At 40.1% G+C, this 22,944-nt stretch overlaps 1 long non-coding RNA gene across 1 annotated transcript in view; it reads left to right on the top strand.

The window, feature by feature from the left end:
• The first annotated feature begins 5,185 nt into the window (after positions 1 to 5,185).
• LOC122450610 overlaps positions 5,186 to 22,944 on the top strand; it is a 122,123-nt gene continuing 104,364 nt past the window's right edge. Inside the window, exon 1 of the long non-coding RNA XR_006272144.1 lies at positions 5,186 to 5,454. This is a non-coding gene — a long non-coding RNA (uncharacterized LOC122450610). The remainder of the gene's footprint in view (positions 5,455 to 22,944) is intronic.

The following is a 22,944-nucleotide window of genomic DNA, read 5'->3' as shown; positions in this document are numbered from 1 at the left end:
GAGTTCTTTCCTGTTATGATATTGTTCCTTAGAAAAAAAATAGTATCCTGTTCTTGTTTCTGGAATACAAGAAACAAGAAGTATTCTCTTTCCACAGATTTTACAGGGATTCTTTTTCCTCGTATTTCTCTTCTGCTCCCTATGTTGCTTTTTTTCCTCTGAATTTCTTTCCCTGATAGTTTGGGCACTGCTTTTAAGTTTTCCCCAAATGTGTGGTGATCCTTGGTGGTCCTTAGGATGAGGCACTAAAATCTGACTGGAAATTCCATGTGTGTGAGGTTGTCAACCTCTTGGGTCCACTAGTCTACAGGGCAGTACCCACATCTTTGAGATTCTCAAACATCAGTGTCCACAGGGCTTTTTTCTGGGAATAGTCTTTCCCAGAGCACAGACCTCCTACCTCCTGACAGAGTTGAGGGAATAGAGAAGAGGAGTAGCCACTGGAAGAATTCAGAGTGTACTTTATCATAATATCTTTTTTCCACAGTGCATCTCTTTACCTTCACCCTCACCTCTTGTCCCTAATATAGAACTTCCCTCACTTAATTTCTCCAGAAGACAAAGCTTTTTGCCAGGTTGGAGAGGTATAGTCATTTGGCTGCAGAGAATGAAGAAGATCTGGGGGTCCAAATGCTCCTTAACTCATCTCCCTGTGTGCACCTCACTCCTGATCCATGCCCTCAGGACTCTGGTACTCCTGATCACCTAAGGCTTCCAGGGACTGCCTCTCACTTCTCATTGGCAAACCTCTCTGCTGGCTCTCAGATGTCAGCTCTTCAGTCTGCTGCATCATTAACACTCCAGCCTGCTATCCATTGTCAAAAAATTGTTGATATCTTTCATTCTTTGCTCTACCATCCTACTTGTCTGATCCCTTTGTTGCCATGGATTTCTTCTTTATCTATTCCTTGATGGTCATTGGAGCATGGCAGGGAGGAGGCTGGAAAACAGCAGGTAGAAAAATACCTGTTTAACCTAAAGGGGAATAGCTTCCTCAAAGGGCTATCATCACATCTGGCCTATGATAGAGGCTGAACAAATGTTAGTTTCTTTAGAACTCCCTGCTTCAGGCTCAGTGCCTTTAGCTTTTTGATTAAAATGACAACGGAGGACTTATCACCTCCTTGGATGATGCTATTTATGAGTGTATTTGTTTATTTTCTGATGTCCTGCACTAGAGTTAAAAAGCCATTGAGGCAAGTACTCATCTGTCTTGTTGTCCACTGAGGCTGCAGCATCTGGAACACTGTCTGATATTGAGTAGGTGTTTATTGTCTGAGTGACAGACTAAGAGAATAATTAGAAGATAGTATTGGAAAGGGGCTTCCCTGGTGGCTCAAATGGTAAGAATCTGCCTGCAATGCAGGAGACCTGAGTTTGATCCCTGGGTTGGGAAGATCCCCTGGAGAAGGGATTGACTACTCACTTCAGTATTCTTGCCTGGAGAATTCCGTGGACAGAGGAGCCTGGCGGGCTTCACAGTCCATGGGGTTGCAAAGAGTCAGGCACAACTGAGCGATTAACACACATGCAGTATTGGAAAAAGACAAGTTGGACCCATACTTTGGTGCCAAAATGAGGACTCTGGGCTGTATTTGATGAGCAATTAGAACCCGTCCAAGACTTTGGTGGTGCGAAGTTGAAGTCACCAAAGCCATCTTTAAGGATGAGGAATCTGATAAGTCTGTGAGCTTGAAGCAGATTTAGAAAATGGAGTGGAAACCAATTAAGTCCAGTAACATCGAGGAGAAAGAGACTGAGGGTCATAACTCAGGGAATAGCCGTGGGAATAAATAGCATTGAGAGATGGGCAGAAAAAGTGGCCTTCGCTGTCACAGTGTCAGGGTAAGTTGGCTGCCCCAGGAATGCCCAGCCCTGCCCTCCTTTCCCCTCGTAATACCCTGGACACGTTTGCAGTCCCTACCAACCAGATCTGGAGCCACGGCCGGCTGCTTTGCTTCGTGCTTTCCTCTCTGGCCGCCGCCTTTGCTGGATTTCTGCTCAAGGAGTAGCCCACAGCTGTCAGTTCAGTGGCTTCTTCTTTCTTCCCTGGTTAATTTTAAACTTGGGGTTTGCAAGCGCTGGCCACTACCATTGTTTTCAGTTCCCCAAAGCAGATTTAGATCTGATCACTGAGTTAAGGCAGACAGAGGCGAGCTGCTGCGTAGGTTCTGCCTTCATTAATAAGTTTCCCTGACAGCAGAAGGAAGTCTTTCTAGTCAATTCTTTGTAGTCAATTCCTGATCATCATCCTCCTGTTGTTAATATTGTTGTTAAACTCCCGAAGTCACACTGAGTGAAAGCTAATTATAATAATTAACAGAGAACTCCTGAACTTGTCAAACTGGTAATTATAAACCACAGGGACTTTTATCATTAATAGATGCCGAGGAAAGTGAAGGCACAGGGGTGCTGGCAGGGAGAAGCGCGCTTGAGATGTTCCGGTCTGGAGCCAAATCCAAGTGCCACCGGGATGCACGGACACAGCTTCCCTTGGCTCTGTGCCCAACACTGAGGCTGCCTGTGGTTTCCTGCAAACTAGCCCCAGTCATTCCACACACACACACCTTCTGTCACCATGTCTGAGAGGACCCAACGTTCCCCACCCACAATACACTCTCCTACACATTCACATATTTAAAAGACAGCAGCTTCTCTACCGGGGCCTTTATAGTCATTCAGTCCTTCATGCATCAAAATCTTTTTTTTTTAATTGAAATATAGTCAAGATACAATGTTGTGTTAAGTTAATGCATTGAAATCTTATTGAGCATTTACTAAGTACCTGAACTTACTTTAGGCATCAAAGATAAAATTGTGAATAAAATACAATACTTGGAGACTTCCCTGGCAGTCCATTGGTCAAGACTTCACCTTCCAAAGCAGGGGGTGTGGGTTCGGTTCCTGGGGAGCTAAAATTGCACATGCTTTGAGGCCAAAAAATCAAAACATAAAACAGGAACAGTACTGTAACAAATTCAATAAAGACTTTTTGAAAAGATGCAGTTCCTGACTTCAAAAATTTGTAGTCTAATGAATAAAAGGTGAGGATTCAAAAATACAATAAACATTTATAATTGCTCCAATGAAGGCACGTGCAAAGTGCAATGAGAGAACAGAAAAAAGGTTTATCAACCTGTCAGAAGAGGGACTGACCCTGGTATCAAACCAACATAGAACCTGAAATCTTGTTTCTAAAGCAGTGGTTCTCATCATTTATTATTCCTCAATGCCTTTAAGAACAGGCTGGAAGTCATGGCCTTTCACTCCAGAAATGAGTTCAGTCATTTTTGCTTAAATGCAAGATTGTTCCTGGAATTTCAACTCTTTACGGAGACCCTAAAGTCCATTCTAGCTCTGTTGGGGGAGTCTATCACTCACTATGCTAAAATCTCCTGCTTTTGTAAGCACTGAACACTGCCCAGTACATAGTAGGTACTCAATAAGAGACAGCTTTGATTATAGTCCTACTACCTCATGTTCTCTATGGAAGAACTTTATAAGATAAAGTATGAGGAAGTACTTCACTAGCTCCAAAGAATAAGGTGCAAGCTGGTTGCTATTATTGACAAACACTGGTTGATTCAGTCTGGTCACTGCCCTGTGTGCCCAGAGGCAGCACCCATCATGGCTTCTCTCCTGCCCTTTCCCAGGGCAGAGAAGGAGCCTCAGCTTTTCCCTGAGGAAATGATTCTTTCTCCCTTCTCCAAAGCTGGCCTAAGGCATCATAGGTGCCTGAGCGCTTCCCCATAGAAGCCTTAGGAATAGCCTGGTTTCCCCTGACCCTCCCCCAGACTATGGGTGGAATGAATTCTGCTCTGCTCCTGGGTGTGGTTTCCCCTCCCTGCCACTGATGTGGTCATTAATAGAAACAACTGCAGAGGGGTGGCTTGGAAACCTCTGCTGGCCTTCCTCCCCCAGCAATCTCCCCAATTAGACCAGCAATCTAAATAAAAAACCACTCCCTTGTAAGGCAAACATCATCTCAAGACAAGGTCCTCAGGACGCTCTTCTTAACAGATTACTTCTCCCAAGCCCTATCTAAACCCAAATGTGGGAAGTATCATAAAAAACAATTCTGCAGAGTCAGCTCAAAGGCCACCCCAGGGCCAGGGCTCAGGGTACAAAGGGGAACTTGGGCCATCCGAGGGACCCTGGTGACCCAGGAGGAGGGGGGAGATGCTGGCTGGCAGCGTGTTCCGTGTCCTAGCTGGGCTCCCTTTGAAATTTGGGGGCTTCTGCTGGCCGGCTGAAAAGGGCCAAACGGGTTCAAGTTAGGGCAAGGTTGGGCTGGCTTCGAAGTCCCAGGCCAGGGTGTATTTTTAGCACAAGCTCAAAAAATTGTCAGAAAAACTTGCAAGGGCTCCAGGGCCAACAGCAGCTTTTGGTTTTGGCTGGAATGAGAGGGACAGAAACCACATGCCTCAGAGGGACACAGAAAGGGGGCTGGGGGGCGGGTGACCAGGATGTCCTGGGGCCTTACTGCGAAAAGAGTGGAGGTCTCTGTGGAGGACCCAGGAAGCTGGAAGAGCAGATAGAAGTCAGGACGCTCCGCCAAAGTGTCCCCACTTCCCGACAAGTTCTGTGTCTCCTCTGCTGGAAGGGAGAGAGGGTCAGGCTAGGTTAGCTTTATCTGGGTCGCTTCTTGCCAGAGCCACAAAAGACCAGTTTCCTCCACGAGAGCTTTTGTTTTCTGAAGGGGCTGCGGCTCATCCCGGGAGGAGCCATTGTTTCTGCAGAGGATTTTTAGATCAGCCACTGGCTTTTGGCACCCTTCTCCTCCGAGTTCTCCCCCATTCTTTTTGTGCGGGGCCCGCTTTCCTGGACATAAACAACAAATGGTCCTATTCACCCTGGAGATAAGATTGTGCTTCTCCCAAAGTCACCGCTGTCCTCTCACTGCCTCTGGAACTGTTTGAATAATGAGGCTCCTGGAGAATTCATGTTGTTTTATCCTTTTCTTCCCCGAGATTGGAGATTCCCTAGGCAGGCCTGGTGGGCAGTGCCTACCGGGGGTTACCTGGGGGTGGTTCACGCAGGGCAGCAGCCCAAGAGAGCTTTTCTTCTTGCTGTACTGGTCCGGGCTCCATGCAGCTTTTTAGAATGTTTATATATACTGGTTTCTCTTCTCTTCATTAAAAAAAAAAATTTTTTTTTTCTTGCCAAGTCAAACAATGACTTTCATGCAAAGAATTCCCAGTCCTCCCGAAATGGTAGACCGCTTCAGCCTGAGATTTTTTTTTTTTTTTCCACCTTCTAGAAGCTGCCATGGCTCCAGCAGACTTGCAAAGGGAAACGGACAGGATATGTGCCAGAGTGAGCAGCCAGCTTATTATTTCAAAGCGCTCCCTCCTTTGAGATTCTGTCCTCCTCGCCAGTCCCCACTGGACTTAGAGCTGGAAGACCTGGATTTGAGATCCAGCCACACTGCTTACTAAGACTGTGTGACCTTAGGTGAGGCAATTGATTTATCTTTTTTTAACTTGCTATCTTACATTGGAGTATAGTTGATTAACAAGGTTGGATATTGGGTGTACAACAAAGTGATTCAGTTATACATTTACATGTATCTATCTATCCTTTTTCAAAAATTTTTTCTCATAAGCTTGTTACAGAATACTGAGCAGAGTTCTTTGTGCTAACAGTAGGATACATGCACCCCATGTTCACTGCAGTGTTGTTTACACTAACCAAGTCATGGAAGCAACCTAAATGTCCATCGACAGAAGGATGGATAAAGAATATGCGGTATATATACACAATGGAATGTTACTTAGCCATTAAAAAGAGTGAAATAATGCCATTTGCAGAAACATGACCTAGAGATTATCATGCTAAGTGAAGTAAGTCAGATGAGGCACTTTAAACCCTCATACTTACTGTCTTTATCAGAGTTGGAGGCTAATTCTGATTTCATCTGTTTGTGATGGGACTCAATAACAATAATGGATAGGAAAGTGATCTATGAACTAACCACTGAGAAATGCATGTAAAGTGCTCTGACCATTTCTTAGTACCTCATTAAAATAATCATGATTATTATTATAATAACCTGTTTAAGGGTAAACAACCAGTTTTGTTTTCAGACTTAGATTTAAATCTTGGCTCTGCTATATATTAGCTGTGTAACTTTGAGCAAAAGATTATTAAATTTTTCTATGCCTTAATCTCCTTATTCCTAAAAATGGGCATAAGACCATCTAATTAATAAGACTGTTGGGGGAGTTTAAAAGAGAGAACATAGGAAAAGTGTCTGCTATGTGGAAAGTTTCTAACAAATGCTGTTCCTTTTTCTTTTTACCTTTGATTAATTCCTTTGGGTATTCTTTCAATGTTTATTGAACATCTTTTATAAGCTGGATCTTGTGCCAAACACTTGAAAGTCAAGAGATAAAGATTTGAGAAATGCATTGTGTGGCAAGGATGGGAAAGATACTATAGCAATTCAATGGGCTAAGTGGTTTATACAACCAACTGAGAGGGACAGATGAATCCTGTCTAGGAGCTCAGATGGCACTTGACCCTGGCCTTGAAAATGTGCCCAGGATGTCTCCAAGGCAGAGACACCAGGAGAGGGCATTTCAGCAGCGAGATTTTGAACAAAGGCTCTGATGCCTAGAAGTGTATGATCTGTCAGTGGCAGGAGATGAGGCTAAAGAAAGCAAAAACCAGACTAGAAGCGTGCAAGCAATCGATGCAGAGACATTGGACCTTATCAGAGGGCATTGGGAAGCCTCTTAGAGGGTATAAGCAGGGAAGTGACATGGTCAGATTTGCATTTAGAAAAGCTGCCTAGCATCTGAAGAATGGCCTGGAGAGGAAGGGGAGGCAAGCAGTAGGGTAAGACTAGAGGCAAGAACCAGAACAAGAGGCAAGTGGGATAGAAGTGATTCGGGGGACAGATAGGGCTCAAATTAGGGAACTAGCAGCGGGGAAGAAGAGGTTTTGGACTCAGTGAAAATTCAGCTTTGTGAAATAAAGGAATAAGAGTTGACTTGGGTGTCTGACTCAGGAAAGAGGGAGGGTGGTGATCCCATGAACTCAGAGAGGAAACAAACTTGACATAAATGATCCCCAAATTTTTTTCCCCCAAATGTGTTTTATTTTTCAGACATCAGAGACACTGGGAATAGGAGTGACCTTGTGATCAGCTAATGATGTTCCTCTGATTAGGGATGAGGTTAAGGGGTTAATATCCTCAACCCTTTTAAGGCTGAGAGAAAAAGAGTGCCTCCCTTCATGTCCCATTTGTGTACTTTGGAGAGCCTTAGATAAAACAGGAGTCAATGTAATTGTTTCAAGGAGTATGAACATTGCTATATTATTTTATAACTACTTTACAACTATAACTACTATATTGTATGATATAATGTGGTAAAATTATAATATTGAGTTATTTAAATATTATTGGAATTATAGGCTTTTTTTAATGTTGCTTTGATATTCTGTGTTTTCCAAATTTTCTATCATGAACATAAATGTTATAAAATATCATTATTTATAATTATAAAACAAATATCAACCCAATAGAAATATGAGCAAAACACTTGAATAAACACCAAAAAAGATCTCCAAGTAGCCAATAGACATACAAAAAGATGTTTGACCTAATTAGAAATCAAGAGAACACCTTTTAAAACTCACATTGCAATTCCACTAGACAGGTAGCCAAATGGTAAAATGAAGAAGATGGAAAATATCAAGTGTTGTCATGGATGAAGAACAAATGTAACTCTTGACCATTGATAGTAAGGAGTCAATTCATAGAATCACTTTTTAAAACTTTTTGGTAGTTATGGTATTTATACTATTGTGGAACATATGCAAACCATGATTTAGTAATTCCACTCCTAAGTATAGAACCAAGAAAAATGTGTACATATATTCAGCAAAAAATATGTACAAGAGTTTTTATCGTAGAACTATGTTACCAATCTGGATAGTATACCAATATCCACCAATAGTACAATAGATAAATAAATTATGGTATATTAAGACAATGGAATACTATACAGTAAAGAGAATAAACCTTCTACTACTGTATGTATGTAACAATAGGAATAATTCTCAAGATTATGAGAATTCAAAATTCTCATAATTTTGAATAAAAGACAACAGATATTTATATGAAAACAAAACCAGTTCATGATGTTTGAAGTCTGGATTGTAGTAAGTGTAATTTGAAGGAAGCATGGGAAGGATTTCTGGATGCTAGTAATGTTTTATTTTTTAATATGTGCACTGATTATATAGATGAATAATCACTTATACAGATGTATTTCTCAGAATTCATTGAGTTAGGTGATATATATACTTTTGTGTACATATGTTATGCTTTCATAAATTTTCATCTAAAAATACTAGAATTGAAGGGATTGTTGATGATGGCCTGTAGCATCAATACTAAGGAAGACTCCGTCTACCTTTTTCAGCCTGGAGTTGGTATCTGAAGATGATGTTAGGAGATCAGAACTGGTGCTGGGAATAGTAACACAAAGTCAACATTTCTTCGTTTATTAAGGCCTAGGCTCTGAAAAAATCCTCTCCTTCTGATAAAAGAACAGTATCTGAAAAGGTGGTATTATTACAGATTCTACAGGACTAAAAACATGAAGCTAATATAAAAACTTTATACCAATACATTTGAAACTATAGAGGTAATGAATATATTCCTTAAAAACATAACTTATTAAAACTAACACCAAAAGAAAGAGAATATGATAGTTCCACATCTAATCAGAAGTCAAATCTACAGTTAAAAACATTGACACACACACACTTCAGACCTAGGTCGCTTCTGTATTGAAATCTACAAATTTAAAGCAACAATTTTACAAAAGCTTTTTCAGAAACTTTAAAAAGAGGGTGTGTGTGTGTGCTTAGTCAAGTTTAATTCTTTGCGACCCAAGGATTGTAGCCCACCAGGCTCCTCTGTCCATGGGATTCTCCAGGCAAGAATACTGAAGTGGGGAGCCATTCCCTTCTTCCCATCAGGGGATCTTCCTGACCCAAAGAGCGAACCCAGGTCTCCTATATTGTAGGCAGATTCTTTACTGCCTGAGCCACCAGGGAAGTCCCTAAAAAGAGGGAATACTTCCTAACTCATTTAAGAGTAGCAAACCTTGATATTAAAAGCTGACAAGGATATTACGAAAGAGGAAGTCTAAATTAATCTGACTCACAAACACAGATATAAAAATCCTGAGTAGCATCATCAAACAGAATTCAGGAATATGTGAAAAGAAGACTATTAAGACCAAGGAATATTTACTGTAAAAATGAAAAGCTGATTTAATATTTGAAAACAATTCTAGTTCACAATAATGATAGGAAAAAGAAGAAATTTTATACAGCCCTCTCAATAGAAGCAAGAACGATTATTAATAAAATCTAACACATATTGATGATAAAAGCTCTAAGCAAAACAGAAATAGAATAAAATTATTTTATGAGAAAAAATAACTATAAAATAGCAATCACCATCCTTTTTTAAATTAATTTTTATTGGAGATAGTTGCTTTAAACTGTTGTGTTAGTTTCTGCTGTAGAGCAAAGTGAGTCAGTTGTATGTACACATGCATTCTCTCTTTTTTGGATTTCCTTTCCGTTTAGGTCACCACAGAGCACCAAGTAGAGTTCCCTGTGCTACACAATAGGTTCTCATTAGTTATCTATTTTATACACAATGGTGCACATATGCTAATCCTAGTTTCCCGATTCATTCCACCCTTTCTTCTCCCACCTTGGTATCCACACATCCATTTTCTATATCTGTATCTCATAAAAAGGAACAAAATTGTGCCATTTGCAGAGATGTGGATGGACCTAGAGACTGTCATATAGGGTGAAGCAAATCAGAAAAAGGAAAGAGTATCATAAAATATTGTTTATATGCGAAATCTGGAAAAATGATACAGATTGACTTATTTGCAAGGCAGAAATAGCAAGCACCATTCTTAATGGAAAATACTGAAGATATCCTTTTGACCCTTTGAAAGGGGGAATAAAGCAAGGGTTTGCTTCGATTCAAAATTGTAATAGAATTGGTTAGACAATATCCAATGGCTAGACAATAGCCAATGTGAAAATTTTTGGAAAAAAGATCACAATTATAAAGTGATAACTAAACCTATAAAGAGATAACATTTGCATATAATACTGTTTTGTACATAGATAATCTGAAAGAGTATACAGATAAATAATCAGAATTCTAAAATTATTTAGCAAGTGGCTGGATATGAGGACAACATACAAAAATCAATTATATGCTTGTATAATATAAACAAAGAGTTAGAGTATGAATTGTTTTTCAGATAATTATAAGACATTCATAACAGCATCAGCAAACAAAATACCTACGATTAAAACTAATGAAAGATATGAAAGACTTCTACATATACATGTAATTCCACCACCTTCAACAACAAAACAACAAGCAAAAAACATACCAAAAGAAATCCCTATAAAATGTTATTGGAAAAATGGGTCTAGATCCAATGCATGCATGCATGCATGCTCAGTCACTCAGTCATGTCTGACTCTTTGAGACCCCCTGGGCTGTAGCCCACCAGTCTCCTCTGTCCATGGGATTTCCCACGCAAGAATACTGGAGTGGATTGCCATTTCCAACTCCAGGGCATCTTCCTGACCCAGGGATTGAACCTACATCTCCCTATCTCCAGGACTGCAGGTGGATTCTTTAGTGCTGAGCCACCAGAGAAGCTCCCCTAAATTCAAAGAGATACAAAAAATTTTCAAGGATTAAAAACCAAATTGTGCAATGATATCATCTCCAAGTTTAGCTATATATTCAATTTAATCCTAATCAAAATGCCAGTGAATTCTCCCTTCTTTCCTGTTTTCTTTTTGAAATTGAAAATATTATTCTACAATCCATATGGAAGTGCAAAAGGTCAAGAAGTTAAGACATTCTTGAAAAAGAACAAAAAAGTAGAACATATCATTAAGTGACAATAATTAAGACAGCATAGTATTAGCACAAAGATAGACAAATAGACCAATGGAACAGAAGAGAATCCAGAAACTACTATGCATAAATGATCATTGGGTCTGACATTGCAGAATAGTAGAGATAACGCAATCTTTTCTTTAACGGTGCTAAACCCTTGGATATCCATATAGAACAAAATAAAACTTGATTTTTATAATATAACATATATAGAAATCAATTTCAGATGGCTTATTTATCTAAAAGTAAAAGGCAACACCATAAAGTTTCTACAAGACAATCTAAGATACCATCTCTATGAAAATGTTAGTCACTCAGTCATGTCTGACTCTTTGCCATACTATGGACTGTAGCCCGCCAGGCTCCACCATCCATGGGATTTTCCAGGCAAGAATACAGGAGTGGGCTGTCATTTCCTTCTCCAGGGGATCTTCCTGACCCAGGAGCAAGAAACAAAAAAAAAAGGATTATTTGAAAGGACACAAAAGTGTTAAACATAAAGGAAAAGATGAATAAATTGGACTGCATAAATTGGACCTTCTATTCATCAAAAGATACTATTAAGAGAGAAAAAGCAGGTACAGAGTCAGAAACATTATTTGCAAGCCACATAAACTGACAAAGGACTCAATCCAAAATATGTAAAGAACTTATAAATCAATAAGGAAAGTACAATTATTTAAAAAGGATGAGAAAGATACTTAGTAAATGAGAATATTTTAATGACCAGTTAACAAATGAAAATAATTAAACTCATTAGTAATTAAGGAAATGAAGACTAAAACCACAGTGAAATACCACTACATACCCGCCAGAACAGCTAAAATTACACAGATTGGTAATAAGTAACAAGTGTTGGCAAGGGTGTGGAGCAACTGGAACACTCATACTTTGCTGATGGGACTGTACTTTGGTAGAATTATTTGGAAAACAGCTTACTACTAAACTTAAACTTATGCATACTTTGTGATCCAGCAGTTTCAATCCAAGGTATGTGTAGAGTAGAATAATGCATATATGCATAAAAATACATGCACAAGGATATTCATAGTGACATTGCTCATAATAGTATAAACTGAAGCAATTCAAATTCCACCAACAATAGAATAGGTAAATGAATGTTGTATATTTGTACAATGGTATACTACCCAGCAATGAAAATAAACTACAAGTGTATTCAACAATGAGAATGAATCTCCCATGTATGTGCATGTGCTGTCACTTCAGTTGTGTTCAAATCTTTGCAGCCCTATAGACTGCAGCCTGACAGGCTCCTCTGTTCATGGGATTCTCCAGGGAAGAATACTGGAGTGGGTTGCCATACCCTTCTCCAAGGGATCTTCCCAACCCAAGAATCAAACTCGTGTCTCTTACCTCTCCTGCATTGGCAGGTGGGTTCTTTACCACTAGTGCCGGAAGCCCCTCATGTGTATGATATGGATCAAAATAAGTCATATGCATCTAATATACTTAGTATGATTCCATTTAAAGTCCCCAAAACAAGCAATACCAGCCTGTGATCTCAGAAGTGAGGATAAGAGTAACCTTTAGGGAGAAGAGAGACTAGTGATGAGGAGGGATTAAGAAGAAGGTTTCTGAGGTACTACAGGTGTTTTATTTTCCTATCTGGGTAATAGCTTCACTGAGATTTGTTTTATGATAATTATAGAGCTATAGTTTCATGTTGTATACATATTTCTGTATGAGTATTATACTTCACATGCTTATTTTTAAAAATTAAGAAAAACAAGCATGAATATCCATACTAAACTAGAAATAGTTTAAGTTCTGGACTACCTCCATGGATGGGAAAGAAAAGGTCAATGGAGTTTTGTGAGGAGAGGATAAATTCATGAAAATGTGGGTGTACTTCAAATAGTAAATTCCCAGAAAATGAAGCTCCTTTTTAACAAAGTCAACACACAACCTCTTTCTCTTTTTTTTAAAGTCTTCATAAATCATGCAAAGCAGGCTACTTGCCTTGGCAGCTCCATCCTAAAATTACTCAACACACAGAGTCATGTGTCCTCACCCATTTGAAAGTCAACAAGTCTCAGCCAGAATTCTAAAAGTTGGTAGGATATTTCTTCTGTTGTCAGTTTCATTCTGCAGCTTTGATATATTTTAAAGATCACTGGGCTTGCAATCAGAAACTTAGGTTCAAATATAAGATAAAGATCTCTAGTTTGGCAACCTTTGGTCCTGGCAATGGTTTCTGGACAACTCTGAGCCTCAGTTTCCTCTTATGCTTGATGAAAAGGACACACATGCTTGCCTCCCAGGGCTGTGAGCAGTAGTGATTCAAAACACACACACACACACACACTCTTCAAATCTTAAGGTGTTGTGTACCTAGAAGGGATTGCCCCCTCCTCCTTGGCTCCCATCTCCTTGGCAACCTCCTTTTCAGGTGTCACTATCATCCTGGCCTTTAACCCTCCTCCCTCTGTCATACCAGGAAAGAATCTGATATTAGTCATTTATATTCCAAGGATTGATTGATTATTCTCCAACTGGAGCTCAGCCAGGCGTTTGCATTTTATGTCTTTTATCCCTAATTGTGGCATGAAAGACTTTTTCTCTTGTTAAAAAGAATTTGAGACTTCAGCAAGAAGGTGGTGAGCTCTAGGGGAAGGGAGGGGGAGCTTGAAATCACATTAGCCAGATTCTGCTGGTTCTGAAGGTGAGTTTGATTTAGCCCTTTTCAAGTGCCTTTTGTTTTGCTGGAAATGGCATGGAGCAGTAGCCAGAGGGACTGCCCTACTAAACGGTCCCTGCCCTCCTAGATAGGGTTGGAGAATAGACAAACAGCACTCGGGCTGTCGATGTCCCAAGTCTTGCAGAGGGTAAAAGAGAGCCAATCCCTCAGTTACTATCTTTGACCCAAAGCCTGTCTGACTCCTGGAGAGATAGGCTGCAGCCCTGCCTCCTGTCTCTCCCCTCCACTTCCTGATTTGAGATCAACTGTGTCTCCTTCTGCACCCCTAATCTTAGCCTAATCCCTGACATTCCTTCCTTTTGTCCCAAGATACCATGCTGACTTTCAGTTTGATTTTATTACGCTTTTAAAGACTGTTCATACCTTAATCCCCTTTATCTGGCATCCTGGCATTTATTCTTAGAGCTTATTTACTATTTCTGCATCTGGCTATCACATTTCAAAGCCAGAAATATGTTTTCCTATAATGTTTCTTCTTGGTAAATAAAGATGTTGCTGTCTCAAAGATGTTAAAAGGAAAGGGAAGTTGAGAAAGTTACAAGAAACTGAAGAGGAATTGGCCGAATGAATTGATGCAAATCAGACACCCAAAGATAGCAGAAAGGAAAAGCAGAAAGGAGCTTACTTGTCTATGAAAGAAACCTAACTAGGGTGGAGAGAGGGGAAACCCCAAGATCTTTTCTAGACCAACAAAAAGTACATGAAGACGACTTTGATGTAGACGTTCTGGGCAGAAACTAAGAAAAGAATCTCTAAGATCAGATTCTGAAAGTTGTGAAGGGAGTTCTTTGACTCAGCATTTAGAAGCAGAATTTGGGCAGCCAGTAAGAAATGCAAATTTGTTGAGAACTGAGCTTCAGAAATGAGACAGTGGACCTGTAACTGAGGTACCATGAGCAGCTCACACTGCAGTGAAATTCTTTTGCAGGGAAGTATCAGGCAAGGGCTTCCCACGTGGCATTAGTGGTAAAGAACCCAGCTGCCAATGCAGGAGACGTAAGAGAGTTCTATTTCTGGGTCAGGAAGATCCCCTGGAGGAGGGCATGGCAACCCACTCCATGTCTGGAAAAGCCCATGGATAGAGGAGCCTGGCCGGCTACAGTCCCTGGGGTTGCAAAGAGTCAGACATGACTGAAGCGACTGAGCATGCATGCATGTATCCAGCAAGGAAGAGACTGAGAAAGTAGGAGCCAGCCTCAAGGACAGGGCTAGAGAGAGGGAAAGTCTGATTCTCTGGGAGGTGGAAGAGAACTGTGAACTGAAATACACATGGGCTTTCTTCTTCACTGCAAGAGGAGATGCTTGTTTTTTGCTTTAAGGGGAAGTGTTCCAAATCTATTCATCCCAGGAAGTACTGTGGAAATTCACATTTCCTCTACTCCCCTCCCATCCTACTGTCTCTCCTTTCTCCCCTTTTCCTCTGGATATGGTCATGATTCCCCCATCTCCACCTTCTGGTCCAGATCTCCTCATCCCTCTCCCCTTCAGGATCTATGAATTTGAGGCTCCTTTCCCAAATCATTTGGTCGGAAAGAAATGGCTTCTTGCAGCATTCACATTAAAATTTGAAGATGAGGAAGAAAAAGAGAGGGGGAAAAAAAAAGTAGCTAAATTAGCAATGTTCACTCTGCGTGATTTTGCTTTAATCCAGGCCTGTGAGCTTGACAGGGCTCAGAATAAACGAAAGCAGATGTGTCCATCACACCAGCAGATATATTACTACTAATCCCAGACAAGACGGCAAAAACACATCATGCCTGGCCCCCACACTGTTTCCCTCTTAATCCGCTTCTAATTGTCCTGGGCATGCTGCCTGCACACCTCTGCACCGCCCCCCCACCCCCCTTCCCAGGCAGTGCCAGTGCTCCTCTGGTTTCCACTCTCCCTGGAAGAGGCCAGTGTCATGTCAAAGTGACTCTTTGCAGAGTTAGAGCAGCCACAGAAATCTGGGGTTTGCCTGTGGTTGAAGAAGATGTAATAGGAAGAAATCAGCTGAGGGCCTGGAACTGGAATCCTGGTGTCAGTTCTCACAATTAGCTATTAGAAAGGGTTAGAGGACATAGTTTATATACAAGTTATTTATCCAATTCCTGACACATAGTAAGCTGGGTAAAAGTTACCCTCTTTAACTAATAACTATCATATATTGACTGCCAACTCTGTGTGGTGCAGGCTTCCCTGGTGGCTCAGTGGTAAAGAATCCACCTGGCAATGCAGGAGACGAGGGTTCAATCCTTGGGACCAAAAGATCCCCCACAGAAGAAAATGTCAACCCACTCCAGTATTCTTGCCTGGGAAATCCCATGGACAGAGGAGCCTGGTTAGCAAAAAAGTCAGACGCAACTTAATGACTAAACCACCACCACCACCCTGTGTCATCCACACTGATTAATCAACAACAACAAAAAAAGTACATCTAAGTAATGCTTGCTAGTAAATGCTAGTAAATGCTCACCCAGTCAGGTCCAACTCTTTGTGACCCTGTGGACTATACAGTCCATGAAATTCTCCAGGCCAGAATACTGGAGTAGGTAGCCTTTCCCTTCTCCAGGGAATCATCCCAGCCCAGGGGTTGAACCCAAGTCTCCCACATTGCAGGTGGATTCTTTACAAGCTGAGCCACAAGTAGCTATTAAAAAAGAAAATGTCTGACAGTACAGAAATTAATTATTAAATAGTAAAGATACCCTGTCTTGGCATCAGTTCAGTTCAGTCAGTTCAGTCGCTCAGTCGTGTCCGACTCTTTGTGACCCCATGAATTGCAGCACGCCAGGCCTCCCTGTCCATGACCAACTCCCAGAGTTTACTCAAATTCATGCCCATCGAGTTGGTGATGCCATCCAGCCATCTCATCCTCTGTCGTCCCCTCCTCCTCCTGCCCCCAATTGCTCCAAGCATCAGGGTCTTTTCCAATGAGTCAACTCTTCGCATGAGGTGGTCAAAGTACTGGAGTTTCAGTGTCAGCATCAGTCCTTCCAATGAACACCCAGGACTGATCTTTAGGATGGACTGGTTGGATCTCCTTGCAGTCCAAGGGACTCTCAAGAGTCTTCTCCAACACCTCAGTTCAAAAGCATCAATTTTTTGGTGCTCAACTTTCTTCACAGTCCAACTCTCACATCCATACTTGACCACTGGAAAAACCATAGCCTTGACCAGATGGACCTTGGTTGGCAAAGTAATGTCTCTGCTTTTTAATATGCTGTCTAGGTAGGTCATAACTTTCCTTCCAAGGAGTAAGCGTCTTTTAATTTCATGGCTGCAATCACCATCTGTGCTGATTTTGGAGCCCAGAAAAATAAAGTCTGACACTGTTTCTACTGTCTCCCCATCTATTTCCCATGAGGTGATTGGACCAGATGCCATGATCTTAGTTTTCTGAATGTTAAGCTTTAAGCCAACTTTTTCACTCTCCTCTTTCACTTTCATCAAGAGGCTTTTTAGTTCCTCTTCACTCTCTGCCATAAGGGTGGTGTCATCTGCATATCTGAGGCTATTGATATTTCTCCCGACAATCTTGATTCCAGCTTGTGCTTCTTCCAGCCCAGCATTTCTCATGATGTACTCTGCATATAAGTTAAATAAGCAGGGTGACAATATACAGCCTTGACGTACTCCTTTTCCTATTTGGAACCAGTCTGTTGTTCCATGTCTGGTTCTAACTGTTGCTTCTTGACCTGCATACAGTTTTCTCAAGAGGCAGGTCAGGTGGTCTGGTATTCCCATCTCTTTCAGAATTTTCCACAGTTTATTGTGATCCACACAGTCGAAGGCTTTGGCATAGTCAATAAAGCAGAAATGGATGTTTTTCTGGAACTCTCTTGCTTTTTCGATGATCCATCAGATATTGGCAATTTGATCTCTGGTTCCTCTGCCTTTTCTAAAACCAGCTTGAACATCTAGAAGTTCTCAGTTCAAGTATTGCTGAAGCCTGGCTTGGAGAATTTTGAGCATTACTTTACTAGTGTGTGAGATGATTTCAATCATGCAGTAGTTTGAACATTCTTTGGGATTGCCTTTCTTTGGGATTGGAATGAAAACTGACATTTTCCAGTCCTGTGGCCACTGCTGAGTCTTCCAAATTTGCTGACATATTGAGTGCAGCACTTTCACAGCATCATCTTTCAGGATTTGAAATAGCTCAACTGGACTTCCATCACCTCCACTAGCTTTGTTCGTAGTGATGCTTTCTAAGGCCCACTCAAATACCTCTCCTCAGGAATCAACACGGTTAATTAAGCACAGTTAAAAGCTTGCATATGTGTGTGTACATATAAAGACATGAATATACATCTATGTATGTTTTTACATAATTGGTATCCTAGTATATTATACCATTATACAAACTTTTCAAAATTTAATATCTTGTCAACATCTCTCCTATGATAGTGCCTACAGATATGTTTTATTCTTTAAACTTCAATATGGTAATCCCTTTTGTCAGTGTATCATAACCTATCATTTTTAATTAGAGAACTATATGGGGTTTGAATTTTACAGCCACAAAATGGATTATGCAAAAAATAGTGACTCTACTCTTTTCTGTAACTCTTTAAGTAATCTGTATTTCAATTCCTTATTTTGTGTGGCAACTGGAAAGATAACCTCGTCAATTCTAGTAATCTCATTTTAGGATTCACTCAGTAATTCAGGTTTAAGGTCAGTAACTCTAGATTTCTTCCTTTTGAACCCTTCTCCCACAACCTTGTCTACATTCCGGGGTTCACAGGGCAATCATGATACGCATAGAGCCTCTGGTCTGTGGCCAGCCGTGGTGCTACCCTCTGAAGTGTACTTATTCACCCACTAGGTTGTTGATTATAATCTCTCCCACTGAGAGCTGGTTGTATGTTCATCTGCCTCCTCCTAGTTCTGTCAACTTTGGCTTTATATACTGAGTTTACCAAAAAGTTCATCCAAGGGATGGTGGGAGGGAGGTTTAGGAGAGAGGGGTTATATGTATACCTACTGGTGATTCATATTGATGATGGCAAAACCCAACACAATATTGAAAATCAATTACCCTTCAATTAAAAATAAACAACTTTTAAAAAATTAATTTATTTAATTAGAGGGTAATTACTTTACAATATTGTGGTGGTTTTTGCCATACATTGACCTGAATCAGCCATGGGTGGACATGTGTCCCCCATCCTGAACCCCCCTCCCACCTCCCTCCCCACCCCATCCCTCTGGGTTGTCCCAGTGCACCAGCTTTGAGTGCCCTGTTTCATGCCTCTAACTTGGACTAGTGATCTGTTTCACATATGGTAATATACATGTTTCAATGCTATTCTCTCAAATCATCCCACCCTCACCTTGTCCCACGGAGTCCAAAAGTCAGTTCTTTATATCTGTGTCTCCTTTGCTGTCTTGCACATAGGGTCGTCGTTACCATCCTAAATTCCATATATATGCATTAATATACTGTATTGGTGTTTTTCTTTCTGACTTACTTCACTCTGTATAATAGGCTCCAGTTTCATCCACCTCATTAGATCTGATTCAAATGTGTTCTTTTTAATAGCTGAGTAATATTCCATGATGTATATGTACCACAGCTTCCTTATCCATTCGTCTGCTGGTGGACATCTAGGTTGCTTCCATGTCCTGGCCATTATAAACAGTGCTGCGATGAACATTGGGGTACACGTGTCTCTTTCAATTCTGGTTTCCTCAGTGTGTATGCCCAGGAGTGGAATTGCTGGGTCATATGGCAGTTCTATTTCCAGTTTTTTAAGGAATCTCCACACTGTTTTCCATAGTGGCTGTACTAGTTTGCATTCCCACCAACAGTGTAAGAGGGTTCCCTTTTCTCCACACCCTCTCCAGCATTTATTGTTTGTAGATTTTTTGATAGCAGCCATTCTGACCAGCGTGAGACAGTACCTCATTGTGGTTTTGATTTGCATTTCTCTGATAGTGAGTGATGTTGTGCATTTTTTCTTGTGTTTGTTAGCCATCTGTAGGTCTTCTTTGGAGAAATGTCTGTTTAGTTCTTTGGCCCATTTTTTGATTGGGTCGTTTATTTTTCTGGTATTGAGCTGGATAAGCTGTTTGTATATTTTTGAGATTAATTCTTTGTCAGTTGCTTCATTTGCTACTATTTTCTCCCACTCTGAAGGCAGTCTTTTCACCTTGCTTATAGTTTCCTTCGTTGTGCAAAAGCTTTTAAGTTTAATTAGGTCCCATTTGTTTATTTTTGCTTTTATTTCCATCACTCTGGGAGGTGGGTCATAGAGGATCTTGCTGTGATTTATGTCAGAGAGTGTTTTGCCTATGTTTTCCTCTAGGAATTTTATAGTTTCTGGTCTTCCATTTAGATCAAATAACATTTTTAAAAATTCAGGTGTTGCAGAAAAACTCAAATGAAGTTTTTGGCCAACACAATATTTTGAAACTGTTATGGATTGCACACAAATTATGCAATATTTTCCATCTTTTTTTGATGTGGACTTTTTACTGTTACAAAATGAAATGACATTAATTATATATACTACATACTCCAGTATTCTTGCCTGGAAAATCCCATGGACAGAGGAGTCTGGTGAGCTACAGTCCATGGGGTCCCAAGAGTTGGAGATGACTTAGCGACTGAACTATCACCACTACATATGATATTGTGTATTTGTAATGTCTTGCCTTAAAGTCTACTTTACTTGATGTTTATATAGTTAACTACACCAGCTTTATTTGAGTTAGTGATTACTTAGAATATCCTTTTCTATATTTCTGTTTTTAATTTTCAGTGGCTTTTAATGAAGAATACCATTTATAAATAGCATGTAGCTGAAGTTTATTTGTTTATCCGTTCTTACAAGCTCAGTTTTAATTATACTACTTAATGATTTCATTTATAATGTAACTCTTTAAATTATTTATCCCTAGTATAGCTTACCAATCTAGTCAGCACTGTCTTTCATTTTGGTTTTTGTGTTCTGTTTCATGTTTTTATTTGTTTTTTATTCTTAATTTCTTGCTCCCTTCTAAATCAATCAAGTTTATTTATAATCAATCAAGTTTATTCATATTTCAATTTTTCTCTCTTTTTGTTCTTTTATTTGTATATTCTTTTGTTGCTCTTTTATATGGAGATTTAAAAAATGATTTTATATTCTTTTAAATACTGAATATTTCAGTATTTATCCTTAATTTATTACAGTGCATTTAAATTAATGCTTACATTAATTTTTAAACAATGCAATACTCTTACAACAGTTTAATTTAATGAGATTCCCTTCATTCTCTTTGTGCTATTGTTGCCCAGTAGTTTAGTTCTATATGTTTTAAATCTGACATGTGTTTTAAATTTGCCTTTCAATGCAGAGGGTGCAGGTTCAATCCCTGATCTGGGAGCCAAGATCCCACATGCCTTGCAGCCAAAAAACTGAAACATAAAATAGAATCAATATTGGAACAAATTCAATAAAGGCTTTAAAAATGGTCCTCATTAAAAAATTCTTTAAAAAAATTAATATGACTATATTTAACTACCTTACTGCAAAATTCAGACTTAAATTGAAGAAAGTAGTAGACCATTCAGGGATGACCTAAATCAAATCCCTTATGATTATATAGTGGAAGTGACAAGCAGATTGAAGGGATTAGATCTGATAGATAGAATGCCTGAAGAACTATGGATGAAGGTTCATAACATCACACAGGAGGTGATGATCAAAACCATCCCCAAGATGAAGAAATGCAAAAAGGTTGTCTGAGGAGGCCTAAAAAATAACTGAGCAAAGAAGAGAAGCAAAAGGCAAAGGAGAAAAGGAAAGATATACCCATCTAAATGCAGAGTTCCAAAGAATAGCAAGTAGAGATAAGAAAGGTTTCCTCAGTGATCAATGCAAAGAAATAGAGGAAAACAATAGGAGAAAGACTAGTGATCTCTTCAAGAAAATTAGAGATACCAAGGGAACATTTCATGCAAAGATGGGCACAATAACGGGCAGAAATGGTATGGACCTAACAGAAGCAGAAGATATTAAAAACAGATGGCAAGAATACACAGATCTATACAAAAAAGATCTTCATGACCCAGATAATCACGATGGTGTGATCACTCACCTAGAGCCAGACATCCTGGAGTGCAAAGTCAAGTGGGCCTTAGAAAGCATCACTACAAACAAAGCTATTGGAGGTGATGGAATTCCAACTGAGCTGTTTCAAATCTTAAAAGATGATGCTGTTAAAGTGCTGCACTCAATATGCCAGCAAATTTGGAAAACTCAGCAGGGGCCACAGGACTGCAAAAGGTCAATTTTCATTCCAATCCCAAAGAAAGGCAATGCCAAAGAATGTTCAAACTACTGCACAAATGCACTCATCTCACACGCTAGCAAAATAATGCTCAAAATTCCCCAAGCTAGGCTTTAACAGTACATGAGCCATGACCTTCCAGATGTTCAAGCTGGATTTAGAAAAGGCAGAGAAACCAGAGATCAAACTGTCAACATCCATTGGATCATAGAAAAAGCAAAAGAATTCCAGAAAAACATCTTATTCTGTTTCACTAACTAGGCTAAAGCCTTTGACTGTGTGAGTGAAAGTTTCTCAGTCATGTGTGCCTCTTTGTGACTCCTTGGACTATACAGTCTATGAGATTCTCCAGGCCAGAACACTGGAGTGAGTAGCCATTCCCTTTTCCAGGGAATCTTCCCAACCCAGGGTTCAAACCCAGGTCTCCCACACTGCCAGCGAATTCTTTACCTGCCACTGGGGAAGCCCTTTGATTGTGTGGATGATAACAAAATGTGGAAAATTCTTCTAGAGATGAGAATGCCAGACCACCTTACCTGCCTCCTGAGAAAACTGTATGCAGGTCAAGAAGCAACAGTTAGAACCAGGCATGGAACAACGGAGTGGTTCCTAATTGGGAAAGGAACACCTTAAGGCTGAATATTGTCACCTTGCTTATTTAACTTGTATGCAGAGTACATCATGCAAAATGCCGGGTGGGATGAAGCAAGCACAAGCTGGAATCAAGATAGCTGGGAGAAATATCAATAATATCAGATATGCAGATGACCCCATCCTTATGGCAGAAAGCAAAGAAGAGCTAAAGAGCTTCTTGATGAAAATGAAAGAGGAGACTGAAAAAGCTGGTTTAAAACTCAGCTTTCAAAAAATGAAGGTCATGGCATCCAGTCCTGTTGCTTCATGGCAGATAGATAGGGAAACGATGGAAACAATGACAGATTTTATTTTCTTGGGCTCCAAAATCTCTGCAGATGGTGACTGCAGCCATGAAATT

The sequence above is a fragment of the Cervus canadensis genome, chromosome 11 (genome assembly GCF_019320065.1).
Source record: "Cervus canadensis isolate Bull #8, Minnesota chromosome 11, ASM1932006v1, whole genome shotgun sequence".
Lineage (NCBI taxonomy): Eukaryota > Metazoa > Chordata > Mammalia > Artiodactyla > Cervidae > Cervus > Cervus canadensis.
Note: the sequence above shows the minus strand (reverse complement) of the source record. Positions and strands in the feature narration are given on the sequence as shown.